The sequence below is a fragment of the Macaca thibetana genome, chromosome 19, assembly GCF_024542745.1.
Source record: "Macaca thibetana thibetana isolate TM-01 chromosome 19, ASM2454274v1, whole genome shotgun sequence".
In the NCBI taxonomy this organism is placed as follows: Eukaryota; Metazoa; Chordata; class Mammalia; order Primates; family Cercopithecidae; genus Macaca; species Macaca thibetana.
Window position 1 is genome coordinate 33,230,760 of NC_065596.1, and position 14,551 is coordinate 33,245,310.

The following is a 14,551-nucleotide window of genomic DNA, read 5'->3' on the forward strand; positions in this document are numbered from 1 at the left end:
TACTCAGGAGGCTGAGGCAGGAGAATGGCGTGAACCCAGGAGGCGGAGCTTGCAGTGAGCCGAGATCGCGCCACTGCACTCCAGCCTGGGCAACAGCGTGAGACTCCGTCTCAAAAAAAAATAAAAAATAAAAAAAAAAAAGACTTGCAGGATAAAATACCGCAACAAAACATTTAACATGTCGAGCTCAGTGGCTCACGCATGTAATCCCAGTACTTGGGAGGCTGAGGAGGGAGGATCACTTGAGGCCAGGAGTTTGAGACCAGCCTGGTCAATATGGAGAAACACTATCCCTACTGAAAATATAACCATTAGCCAAGCATGATGGCACATACCTGTAACGCAGCTACTCAGTTGGCTGAGGCTAGAGAATCATTTGAACCCACAAAGCAGAGGTTGCAATGTGCTGCTATGCTCCAGCCTGATGACAGGGTGAGACACTGTCTCACAAAACATACAACAAAAAAAAGTCATTTGGCTAGGCATAGTGGCTCACGCTTGTAATCCCAGTACTTTGGGAGGTTGAGGAGGACGGATCACTTGAGGCTAGGAGTGCCAGACCACCCTGGCTGACATGGTGAAACACCATCTCTACTAAAAATACAAAAAACTTATCCAGGCGTGGTAGCACACACCTTTAGTCCCAGGTATTCAGGAGGCTGAGGCACGAGAATCACTTGAACCTGGGAGAAAGAGTCTGCAGTGAGCCAAGATTGTGCCACTGCACTCCAGTCTGGGCGACAGGCGCATTCATCAGAGAATTTTGTCTAAAATCTCATAATGGTTACTGAATACATTTCTGCAGGACTTATGCTGACTTGCCACAGAACTCTCAGCAGTGATTCCCCGTTGAGCCATGGGAACGGGGGGAAGGCTGGACAGGAAAGGGGATGCGTAAGCGAACTTTTCTTTGAACTTTTACTATACAATGTATATATACATTGTGTGATGTTTAACATAAAAGAAACATTTAATAATAATGCGTAGAAGAATATGACTCCATCTTCTCTAACAGGAAGTTATGCTCTGATGTCAGAGCAAAATTATAATGAGTTGTACCTAAAATGCCTGCTTTATCAGAGGTCCTGCAAAAAACCACAGTCTCTGTTCGATGAAAGTGCTGAGAGTGATTTAAAGAATCCCCCCTGGCCGGGCGCAGTGGCTCAAGCCTGTAATCCCAACACTTTGGGAGGCTGATTTCCTGTTTTAGATGCAATAATAAAAGAAATTATCCTCTTCCACTGGTGTTATCTCTGCTTTCCACTCCATCCCAGGTCATTAAAAGTGCAGGGTCAAGGCTGGGAACAGTGGCAAATGCTTGTAATCCCAGCACTTTGGGAGTCCAAGGTGGGCGGATCACCAGAGTTCAGAGGTTTGAGACCAGCCTGACCAATGTGGTGAAACCCCGTTTCTACTAAAAGTACAAAACTTAGCGCTGGGTGGGCTGGCTCACACCTGTAATCCCAGCACTTTGGGAGGCTGAGGTGGGCGGGTCATGAGGTCAGGATTTTGAGAGCAGCCTGGCCAACATGGCAAAACCCCATCTCTACTGAAAATGCAAATATTAGCCGGGTATGGTGGCGCACGCCTGTAGTCCCTGCTACTCAGAAGGGTGAGGTAGGAGAATTGCTTGAATGCGGGAGGTGAAGTTTGCAGTGAGCCAAGACCGCGCCATTGCACTCCAGTCTGGGTGACAGAGTGAGACTCTGAAAAAACAACAACAACAAAAAAAACTCAGCTGGGCCAGGTGGTGTGCACCTATAGTCCCAGCTACTTGGGTGGCTGAGACAGGAGAATTACTTGAAACCAGGAGCCAGAGGTTGCAGTGAGCCAACAGAGATGCCACTGCAGTCCAGCCTGGCAATAGAGCAAGGCTACATTTTCACCCACCAAAAAAAAAGAAAAAAAGTGCAGGGTCCAGCCAGGCTGGCTGTCTCACATCTGTTATCTCAGCAATTTGGGAGGCTGAAATGGGAGAATCACTTGAGGCCAGGAGCTCGAGACTATAGTGAGCTTTGACTACACTGCCATACTCCTGCCTGGACAAAATAGCAAGACCCCATAGCCACACAATAAAAAATGAAAGAATTAGCCAGATATGGTGACATAGGCCTGTCATCCTAGCTCCCTGGGAGGGTAATGTGTGGATCACTTGATACCAGGAGTTCGAGGCTGCTGTAAACTAGAATTGTACCATTGCACTCCAGACTGGGCCACAGAGCAAAACTCTGTCTCTTAAAAAAAAAAAAAGTTTGGCTTCAAATGCATTACAAAATCATAAACAAAATATCTCCCTTTATTGGTCTCCTTCTCCAGACTGTATGAGATATTGGTGCACATTGATGTATGACTTTCATAGGTAGTTTCTGGGATCCAGTCCACACACAGCTAAACATGCATCCAAATGTGGCACCTGAACAATCCCAGCTACCCAGTGGCACTGACACCATGAGGCCCACACCCCGTCTCCACCCATGGCTGGTGTGAGCCCTTCCCAGGACAATGCCAAGTGCAGCGTCTATGGAAACTCATGTCACTGGGTTATAGAACATGAAAAAAAAATTTTTTTTTTGAGACAGAGTCTTCCCTGTCCGCTCACTGTAAGCTCCGCCTCCCGGGTTCCCGCCATTCTCCCGCCTCAGCCTCCAGAGTAGCTGGGACTACAGGCGCCGCCACCACTCCCAGCTAATTTTTTTGTATTTTTAGTAGAGATGGGATTTCACCGTGTTAGCCAGGATGGTCTCGATCTCCTGACCTCGTGATCCGCCCGCCTCAACCTCCCAAAGTGCTGCAATTACAGGCGTGAGCCACTGCATCCGGCCCAGAAGATGGAATTTAAGCGAAGATGAGAGGGACTGACAGAAGGCATGGGTGAGTGCGAACAAACGTGTCAGGCAGGATGCTTCATACTCAGAAAAGACTGGCTACTGTAATACCTGCCTTTTCAGAAAGAAAAGAGACAGGATAATTCACCAAGGAATATCACTAATATCCATGCAAAACAGGCACTTCGTGACTTTTTCAAAATTATTTTATGTATTTTAATTTTTTTGAGACAGGGTCTTCCTCTGTCACCCAGGCTCGAGTGCAATGGCATGATCTCAGATAAATGTAACCTCCACTTCCTGAGTTCAAGCGATTCTCCTGCCTCAGCCTCCTGAGTATCTGGGATTACAGGCATGCTGCACCATGCATGGTTAATTACTGCATTTTTAGTAGAGAGAAGGTTTCACCATGTAGGCCACGCTGGTCTCGAACTCCTGACCTCAAGTGATCCACCCAACTCAGCCTCCCAAAGTCCTAGGATTACAGGCATGAGACACTGCACCTGGCAGCACTTTGTGACATTAATGAGTGGAGTGTGTCATTTGAACCCAGGAGGCAGAGGTTGCACTGAGCCAAGATCATGCAATTGCACTCCAGCCTGGGTAACAGGGAGAGACTTCATCTCAAAAAAGAAAAAAAGAACCGACTAACAGTGTCAAAGGGTTCAATAATGATGTCACAACTACAGTTAAATAACAGCCAGGCAATACAGCAATTCTATATATACCCATTTCCCTTAGTTATCTAGTTCACTATGCATAAGATATGAAACATAGAATGTGTACTGGGAAAACTGTTAAACTGGGATCAGAGAAAACATAGTATAAAACAAATTGTACAATAAAAACATTAAAAAAAAGATGCAACGGCCGGGCGCGGTGGCTCAAGCCTGTAATCCCAGCACTTTGGGAGGCCGAGACGGGCGGATCACGAGGTCAGGAGATCAAGACCATCCTGGTTAACACGGTGAAACCCCGTCTCTACTAAAAAATACAAAAAACTAGCCGGCCGGGGTGGCCGACGCCTGTAGTCCCAGCTACTCGGAAGGCGGAGGCAGGAGAATGGCGTGAACCCGGGAGGCGGAGCTTGCAGTGAGCTGAGATCCGGCCACTGCACTCCAGCCTGGGTGACAGCGCGAGACTCCGTCTCAAAAAAAAAAAAGATGCAGGCTCCCAGGTCTGAATGTTCATATTGGCCAAAAGCCATGTTCAGAGTTCTTATTCTCCAATAGGATGTTCCTACAGATGGAGCCTTTGAGATAATTTGGTCATGGGTGTTAACTACTCATGAATAGGACCAGTGCTTTTATTTATTTATTTATTTTTTTAATTTTTGAGAAAGAGTTTCACTCTTGTTGCCCAGGCAGACTGCAATGGCCTGATCTTGGCTCACTGCAACCTCCGCCTCCTGGGTTCAAGTTATTCTGCTGTCTCAACCTCCCATGTAGGTGGGATTTCAGGCAAGTGCCACCACACCCAGCTAATTTTTGTATTTGTAGTAGAGATGGGGTTTTACCATGTTGGCCAGGCTGGTCTCGAACTCCTCACCTCAGGTGATCTGCCCGTCTTTACCTCCCAAAGTACCGGGATTACAAATTTGAGCCACCGCACCCAGCCATCTTTTGTGTGTTCAGTAGATTCGAGGATTCACCATGTTGGACTGACTGGTCTCAAACTCCTGACCTCAAACAATCTACCGACCTCAGCCTCCCAAAGTGCTGGGATTAGAGGCGTGAGCCACCGTGGCCAGGCAGTCTAAGCTATTACTGATAGGACAGTGAAATGACGGAGACTGGAAAAGGAGCATGTCATCATCAGCATCACTGAAGGCTGACAACTCTTATTACACAAAGGCAGTTTACAGCTCGTCTTATAAAAGCTGCAATGTGTGAAGCCATCTAATAGCACTAGCTTGTTTTAAAAACCTGGAGGCAGCGGGGCGCAACGGCTCAGGCTTATAATCCCAACACTTTGGAAGACCTAGGCAGGTGGATCACCTGAGGTCGGAAGTTCGAGAGCAGTCTGACATGGAAAAACCCTGTCTCTACTTCGAATACAAAATTAGCTGGGCGTGTTGGCACATGCCTGTGATCCCGGCTACTTGGGAGCCTCAGGCAGGGAATTTGTTTGAAGGGTGGGGGCGGGGCAGGGCAGAGGTTGTGGTGAGCCGAGATTGCACCACTGCACTCCAGCCTGGGCAACAAGAGCAAAACTCCATCTCAAAAAAAAAAAAAAAAAAATCTGGAGACAAATTAACATTATTTCTCAAATAAGTACAGCAGGCCCACAGTGTTCATGTACATGACCTCAATTTGCACATACAGTGAGGGAAGGACAAACTTGATCCTGGGCCTGAAGGATACCACGACATGTTTTTAAGCACAATAGTGCACCAAGGAAGTACAGAAAATAACCAGTCACAAAAAATACAAGGAGAACAGAATGAAATACTACAAGGGGGACACAGGGCTGAGCTGGGACACAAAGGCTGAGCTGTGCTGCTGACAGTGGTGCTAAGTCATCACTCATGGACCATGTGCTGAGTCATCATGCCCTGCACATTGATTCAGGCAGCCTCCTATAATTTTGTCCAGTGGATGGATAAGGTCTTGACTTACTCAGTGAGAGTAGTGTTGGAGGAGAGGGGCTCACGGGGAAATTGGGGTGTTCAGCATTACAAAATCAATAGGCTGGGATTTGCATCCAGATCAATGTACCATGTGAGGCAAGGCCAGGAAAGGAAGGGAAGGGTGGACAGCAGGAATTAATGGGCATGTAGGAGTGAACTTTGTGCATGCACGTCTGTGGTAATAGAATTCCACTAGGATAGACCAAATCTTCAGCTTGGAGGAAAGTGGAATTAATTTAGCAGATGGTAAAATATTGACCCAAGGTTAACTATGCAAATTACAATACAGGCAAGGGACAAGAATCAACGAGATCCAAAAAAGCAGCAGTATGGTGGCCTGAGGTGAAAGCAGTTTTACATCTCTTAAATTAAATGGCCTCTGATTTCTAGTTTCAAGCATATACTCAACAATATGCCTTGTGTAGATTCCAGAATTTCATACACACACAAAAAAATGAGTAAACTCTATGAGGAGTACAGCAATGAAGGAGACCTTCGCCATGAAGAAGGATCCCCTGGCTGAGTAAGTAGAGATGTGTCTGTGAAAACAGAGCCAGGCCAAGCACAGTGGCTCATGCCTGTAATAACAATAATAATGACAGTTTTTGTTTCTTTTTTCTTTATTTTTGAGATGCAGTGTGACTCTATTGCCCAGGCTGGAGTGCAGTGGCATGATCTCAGATCACTGCAACCCCTGCCGCACAGGTTCAAGCAATTCTCTCATCTCAGCCTCCCGAGTAGCTGGGATTACAGGTGCCTGCCACTGGGCCTGGCTATATTTTGTATTTATTTTTGTTTTTGTTCTTGTTTTTTTGAGACGGAGTCTTACTCTGTTGATCAGGCTGAAGTGCAGTGGCACAATCTCGGCTCACTGCAAGTTCCACCTCCCAGGTTCACGCCATTCTCCTGCCTCAGCCTCCTGAGTAGCTGGGACTACAGGTGCCCGCCACAAGGCCTGGCTAATTTTTTTTGCATTTTTATTAGAGATGGGGTTTCACCGTGTTAGCCAGGATGGTCTCGATCTCTTGACTCGTGATCTGCCCACCTCAGCCTCCAAAATTGCTGGGATTACAGGCGTGAGCTACCGCACCCATCCTAAATTTTGTATTTGTAGTAGAGACAGGGTTTCACCATTTTGGTCAGGCTGGTCTTGAACTCCTGACCACCAGCATCGGCCTCCCAAAGTGCTGGGATTACAGGCATAAGCCACCATGCCCGGCCCCTTCTTACTATTAACTCATTGTTGTGACAGTTGACAACAATGAAAAAATCTTAAAATCATTACAATTATTATAAAAAAAAAACTTACTGCAAAGGTTGTGTTTTCTACATAAACCATGGGCTTATCCATCCATGTATTCACGCACACGCATCACATCGCAGCGTTACATGCGTGGTGGCGTGCACCTCTAATCCCAGCTACTCAAGGGGTTCAGGCAAAAGAATCACTGTAATCCAGGAGGCAGAGGCCACAGTGAGAAAAAATCCCACTATTGCACTCCAGCCTGAGTGACAGATTGAAACTGAACTAAAAATAAATAAATAAATAAGTAAAATCAATGATGTGAAAAAGCATCCTGTTCCACTGCTGTGTATCTCCACTTTCCATTCCATTCCAAGTCATTAAAAGTGCAGAGTCTAGCTGGGCACGGTGGCTCAGGCCCGTAATCCCAGCACTATGGGAGGCTGAGGTGAAAAAACGCAAGGTCAGGAGTTCCCGACCAGCCTGACCAATATGGGGAAACCCGATCTCCACTAAGAATACAAAAAAATTAGTCAGTCATGGTGGCGGGCGCCTGTAATCCCAGCTACTCAGGAGGCTGACGCGGGAGAATTGCTTGAACCCAGGAGGCGGATGTTGCAGTCAGCTGAGATCCTGTCACTGCACTCCAGCTTGGGCAACAAAGCAAGACTCCATCTCTAAATAAATAAATAAAACAATTAGCCACATGTGGTGACACATGCCTATCACTCAAGCTCTTTGGGAGACTAAAGTGGGGATTACTTGAGCCCAGGAATTTCAGGTCGCTGTAAACTCTAAATTGTGCCATTATACTCCAGAACTAAGCCACAGAGCGACATTTTCTCTCTCTCTCCTTTATTTATTTATTTTTATTTATTTATTTTTTTTTTTTGAGACGGAGTCTTGCTGTGTCTCCCAGGCTGGAGTGCAGTGGCGTGATCTCGGCTCACTGCAAGCTCCGCCTCCCGGGTTCACGCCATTCTCCTGCCTCAGCCTCCCAAGTAGCTGAGACTACAGGCGCTCGCCACCACGCCCGGCTAGTTTTTTGTATTTTTAGTAGAGACGGGGTTTCACCATGTTAGCCAGGATAGTCTCGATCTCCTGACCTCGTGATCCACCCGCCTCGGCCTCCCAAAATGCTGGGATTACAGGCTTGAGCCACCGCGCCCGGCCTCTCCTTTATTTTTTAGAGATGGAGTCTCGCTCTGTTGCCCAGGCTGGAGTGCAGTGGCACAATGATGGCTTTCTGTGACCTCCATCTCCCAGATTCAAGTGATTCTCCCGCCTCAGCCTCTTGAGTAGCTGAGATTACAGGCATGCGCCAGCACCCCCAACTCATTTTTATACTTTTAGTAGAGATGAGGTTTCACCACGTGGGCCAGGCTGGTCTCAATCTCCCGATCTCAAGGGATCCACCCGCCTTGGCCTCCTATAGTGCTGAGATTACAGGCGTCAGCCAACACACCCAGACCAACATCCTGTTTCTTAAAAAAAAAAAAAAAAAAAGTCTGAAGTCAGAGACATATTGATCTACTAGTGTGGCTTCAAATGCATTACCAAATCACATACACAATATCTCCCCTTATTGGTCTCCTTTTCCAGAATTTACCAGCTATCTGTACACATTAATGTATGTATTTAATAAGTATTTCTCTGATCTGGTCCACGAAGAGCTGACATCCAGATGTGGCCCCTGAACAATCCAGGCTGCCCAGCAGCACTGACACCACGGGGCCCACACCCCGTGTCCATCCATGTCTGGGTGTGAGCCCTTCCCAGGACCATGCCCAGTGGAGCCTCTTCCCAAGTTCATGTCACTGGGTCACGGGAGATGGAATCTCAGAGCAGGTGAGAGGAAATGCTTCAGACTCAGAAGAGACTGGCTACTACATTCCCGACATTTCAGAAAGGAAAGAGACAGATTCATCCCCAGAGGAACATCACTTCACCTGAGGAAGGGCCATGCCTGGCTCCCTTCCTTTCCTCTTCTCAGCTGCTTCCTCACGTAACCTGAGTCTTTAGAAATCAATCCTGTATGTGAAAAAAAAATATGAAACTTCATGTAGAAATGACTCACTCCCTTCCTGTGACAAAAACACCCAGATAAGGGAGACCTCACCGTGTAGAAAGGCGGTCCTCTGAGGCCCACTGCACCAGAGACCATGCAGAGATAAGAAAGCCCCACAGGAAGACCTGTAAGTGTACGTTTGACCCCGGTCTTCAGATCTCACTCCCCTCCTGGAGAAGCCCCCACACACGAGGCAGCAGGGGCAGCTGGGCTGGACTGATCGCCCCTTCAGGATACAGACCCATCCCTCATCAAACCCCATCCAGAGGACAGCCCCCTCATCTCTCTGTGGATCACAGGCTGAGCTCAGCCCTCAGAAATGGAGGACACAGAGCTTCGATGCTCAATGCTGCACACAGATGACAAGCACCTGGGCCACTGCAGCTATTACTGAGGATGGACTCCAGCCCTTCAGAATAAGAATCCCTGCTAAAGCAGCACAAATGCTCTATTTGTAAAATGCTCTGCAGTCTAATGTGAAGCCAGGGTTGAGCTCCACTCAGAGGCGGCGAGCCCAGCACAGCCCCACGTTCTGCTTCTGCTCTTCCCTTGGGGCCTTGTTCTCACCAGGATCCAGACAGTGGATGGCAAAGGCACAAAACTAATCACATAGAACAAGCAACGTGCACCAGAGGTGGGATGAATGATGGGCTGTGTGAAAGGAAATAAATCTTCAAGCCCCCAAATCATTAAGTAAAAGGGAGAAGTCAAGCTGGGAGCCACTTAGGGAACCAGACTGGCCTTCTATTCAAAGTCACCCCTTTGCTCCCTGATATAGATGCGTATCTGAGTGCCTCCTTCGAAAGGCTAATCAAAAACTCAAAAGAAGGGCCCAGAACGTGGCTCAGGACTGTAATCCCAGCACTTTGGGAGGCAGATGCAACGAGCTGAGATCGCGCCACTGCACTGCAGCCTAGGTAACAAAATGAGACTTCATCTCAAAAAAAAAAAAAAAAAAAAAAAAAGAAAAAGAAACTCAAAAGATTGCAACCATTTGTGCCTCATTTATCTGTGACCTGGAAGCCACCTCCCTGCTTGAACCCGGCAGAAGGAGGTTGCAGTGAATCGAGATCTATAGGGTCCAGCACTACGGGGCTTAGCAGGTGTTCTCCCCGTGTGCGGAGATGAGAGATTGTAATAAATAAAGACCCAGGACAAAGAAATAAAGAGAAAACAGCTGGGACTGGGGGACCACTACCATCAAGACGTGGAGACCGGTAGTGGCCCCCAACGGCTGGGCGTGCTGATATTTATTGCATACAAGACAAGGGGGCAGGGTAAGGAGGGTGAGTCTTCTAAGTGATTGACAAGGTGAAGCAAGTCACATGATCACAGGACAGGGGTCCCTTCCCTTTTAGGTAGCTGAAGCAGAGAGAAGGCAGCATATATCAGCGTTTTCTTCTATGCACTTATAAGAAAGATCAAAGACTTTAAGACTTTCACTATTTCTTCTACCACTATCTACTACAAACTCCAAAGAGGAACCAGGAATATGTGAGGAACATGAAAGTGGACAAGGAGCGTGACCATTGAAGCACCACAGGCAGGGGTTTAGGCCTCTGGATGACTGCGGGCAGGCCTGGATCATATCCAGCCTTCCACAAGGAGCTGGTAGAGTAATGTTCCCTGACTCCTCCAAGGAAAGGAGACTCCCTTTTGTGGTCTGCTAAGTAACAGGTGCCTTCCCGGACACTGGCGTTACCGCTTCACCAAGGAACCCTCACGCGGCCCTGATGCAGGCATGACAGAAGGCTCACCTCTTGCCTTCTAGGTCACTTCTCACAATGTCCCTTCAGCACCTGACCCTCTACCCACTGGTTATTCCTAGGTTATATTAGTAATGCAACAAAGAGTAATGTTAAAAGCTAACAATTAATAATGATTGATAATTGTCCATGATCATCTCTGTATCTAATTTGTATTACGACTATTCTTATTCTAACTATTTTCTCTATTATACTGAAACAGTTTGTGCCTTCATTCTCTTGCCTCGGCACCTGGGTAATCCTCTGCCTACAGAGATCAAGCCACTGCACTACAGCCTGGGTGAGAAGAGCCAAACTCCAGCACACACACACACATACACACACACATACACACACACACAGACACACACACAGACACACATACACACACAAAAGAATTTTAGAAGTGATGTATCTTCCCAGTCATTTCATGAATACATACTAATTTCTCTTTACATTATAAATTACAAAACTTATAAATAATATAATTTATCTCCCATATTTTAAATACATGCTGTCATGTCTGACTAAGTCCCCAGAGGTACACAGTCACCCTCATCTGAGACGTGTAGGACTGCAAGGGAATGTTTGGGAGTTTAGGAAGACACTTATGGACACGTGAAGGCCGAGATGCCTGTTTGATGTCCCAGCAGAGAGAGGAGAGAACTGGACACAGGACTGTAGAGCTCAGGGGAGAGGCCTGCAGGGAACATGGAGCCGTGTAGGTGGGTTAAAGCTGTGAGATGATAAAGTTCAAGGTGATTTGAGTCTAATCCGCTGTTTTTGCTCATCTTTTGCTTTTTTTTTTTTTTTCCACTTCTGGAGGACTGGAATCCATTTAAAATTCGAGTTAAGGCCGGGCGCAGTGACTCATGCTTGTAATCCCAGCACTTTGGGAGGCCAAGGGGTTGAATCACAAGATCAAGAGATCAAGACCATCCTGGACAACGTGGTGAAACCCCGCCTCTATTAAAAATACAAAAATTAGCTGGGTGTGGCAGCATGTGCCTGTAATCCCAGCTACTCGGAGGCTGAGGCAGGAGAATTGCTTAAACCCAGGATGGGGAGGCTGCAGTGAGCCAAGATCATGCCACTGTGTGGGGAAAAGAAAGAGAGATCAGACTGTTACTGTGTCTATGTAGAGAAAAGTAGACATAAGAGACTCCATTTTGTTTTGTACTAAAAGAAATTCTTCTGCCTTGAGATGTGTTAATCTGTAACCCTAGCCCCAACCCTGTGCTTGCAGAGACATGTGCTGTGTTGACTCAAGGTTTAATGGATTTAGGGCTGTGCAGGATGTGCTTTGTTAAAAAAGTGCTTGAAGGCAGTATGCTTGGTAAAAGTCATCGCCATTCTCTATCTCGAGTACCCAGGGACACAATACACTGCGGAAGGCCACAGGGACCTCTGCCCAGGAAAGCCAGGTATTGTCCAAGGTTTCTCCCCATGTGATAGCCTGAAATATGGCCTCATGGGAAGGGAAAGACCTGACTGTCCCCCAGCCTGGCACCCGTAAGTGGTCTGTGCTGAGGAGAATGAGTGAAAGAGGAAGGCCTCTTTGCAGTTGAGATAAGACGAAGGCATCTGTCTCCTGCTCGTCCCTGGGAATAAAATGTCTCGGTGTAAAACCCGATTGCATGTTCTATTCACTGAGATAGGAGAAAACCACCTTATGGCTGGAGATGAGACATGCTGGAGGCAATACTGCTCTTTACTGCACCGAGATGTTTTTATACGTGCACATCAAAGCACAGCACCTGTCCTTAAACTTATTTATGACCAGAGATCTTTGTTCACATTTTCCTGCTGACTTTTTCCCCCATTACCCTATTGTCCTGCCACATCCCCCTCTCTGAGATGGTAGAGATAGTGATCATCCCGTCTCTGAGATGGAGACCCTTGTCTCTACCATCTCCAGTGCTGGCGTGGGTCCTCCGTATGCTGAGCGCTGGTCCCCTGGGCCCACTGTTCTTTCTCTATACTTTGTCTCTGTCTCTTATTTCTTTTCTCAGTCTCTCATCCAGCCTGATAAGAAACACACACAGGTGTGGATGGGCTGGCCCCCTTGACCACTGCACTCCAGCCTGGGCAACAGAGCAAGACTCTGTCCTCAAGCAAAAAAAAAAAAAAAAGGAAGTCTGGAGACACTATCCGCTTCCATCCGTAGTGCAGACCCTGCTGGAGCCACTGTCGGGAAGAGTCCATGAAGACAGTAGCAGGGATGCATGTGGAACTGACTGTTGGAGAAAGAAACCTTCTCTCTATTGCATGTAAGAATGTGATTGGAGCTATAAAGGCCTCCTGGAGAATAAGCAGCTGCATTGAACAGGAAGAAGAAAACAAGGGAGGAGAAGACAGCCTAGGAATGATTTGGGGATATCAGCAAATATTTGAGACTGAGCTAACATTAATCTGTTGTGACATTCTGGATGTGCCGGACAAACCCCTCATTCCAGCAGCTAACACTGGCAAGTCCAAGGTTTTCTATTATAAAATGAAAGGGGACTACACAGGTATCTGGCAGAGTTTGCCACAGGAAATGACAGGAAGGAGGCTGCGGAGAATAGTCTAGTGGCTGATAAAGCTGCTAGTGATACTGCATTGACAGAACTTCCACCAACATGTCCTATGCGCTTAGGTCTTGCTCTCGATTGTTTTATATTCTACTAGGAAATTCTTAATTCCCCCGACCATGCCGCAGGTTGGCAAAGGCAGCTTTGGATGATGCATTGCAGAACTGGATATGCTGAGTGGAGTAAGCTATAAGGACTCTACACTTATCATGCAGTTGTTTCGTGATAATCTGACACTATGTACTTCGGACATGCAGGGTGACAGAGAAGAACAGAATAAAGAAGCTCTGCAGGACGTGGAAGACTCAAATTGTGAGCCATAAAGACTCAAATTAGTGAGCCATAGAAGCCAACAAGAGAAACTATCTGTGACCACCCGAGTCCTCCCCATTCCACCCCTTGGAAACTCCCCACTGTCACCAAGAACCACTAAATCTGACTTTTACATTTGGTCTCAGAATTTGGTTCCTGCCCTGTTGGGTTTGGTTTGGTTTTGTTTTAACAGTTTTCAAAAGTTCTTAAAGGTGAGAGTGAATTTCTGTGGATTTTACTGGTCCCAGATTTTAGGTTCTTTAAGACACTAACCGAACTACATACAGGCTTCTTTACCATTACTGTGTTGTCTCCGTGCCAGATGTGGCAAAATCACTGCTAGAAATGGAAATGACATTTGAAAGCCATTAGACCTCTAGGTGAGGCAAGCACCTGAGAGGTTAATCACACGATAGAGACATAAGTGATATTGGTTTCTATTTTTCTAATGGCTTAAACTGCATTTTATACCAATGTTTGAAAGTAATTGGGTGTTAGCTTGAGATGGTTAGAGGTTGTTTGGGGAGAGAGTTTGTTGTAATGGTTTTGCTGTAAAAAATGTTTCAAGCGGCCGGGCGCAGTGGCTCAAGCCTGTAATCCCAGCACTTTGGGAGGCCGAGACGGGCGGATCACGAGGTCAGGAGATCGAGACCATCCTGGCTAACACAGTGAAACCCCGTCTCTACTAAAAATACAAAAACTTAGCCGGGCGAGGTGGCAGGCGCCTGTAGTCCCAGCTACTCGGGAGGCTGAGGCAGGAGAATGGCGTGAACCCGGGAGGCGGAGCTTGCAGTGAGCAGAGATCCGGCCACTGCACTCCAGCCTGGGTGACAGAGCGAGACTCCGTCTCAAAAAAAAAAAAAAATGTTTCAAGCTCTGCTGAAATGTTGCTGAAAAGCACGGTGCTGGTAACAGTTCAACAGTCTGTGGCTGCTCATTGTTGCCTACTTTACTCTCCCACTGAAGCAGGTTAGTGTTGAAGGTGGTATGGAGAAGCCGGCATGGCTGTTCAATGCTTCATTCTTCTCCTTTCCCCTCCCCCTACCTCCTTCCCCTCACTCCTCCCCTCCTTCACTCACTCAACCTCTTTTGTTCAGTATGTCTAACTTGAAGGTAATCTGTAATAGTGGATATCTGACTGGAGCCACAGATACAG

The 14,551-nt window shown here is 47.0% G+C and overlaps 1 protein-coding gene and 1 pseudogene across 1 annotated transcript in view; one reads left to right on the forward strand and one right to left on the reverse strand.

Moving 5' to 3' along the window:
* LOC126943023 (zinc finger protein 28) overlaps nucleotides 1–14,551 on the reverse strand; it is a 62,605-nt gene that overhangs the window by 22,493 nt on the left and 25,561 nt on the right. The gene's annotated exons all lie outside the window — the stretch shown is intronic.
* On the forward strand, nucleotides 12,685–13,491 carry LOC126943065 (14-3-3 protein epsilon-like; annotated as a pseudogene).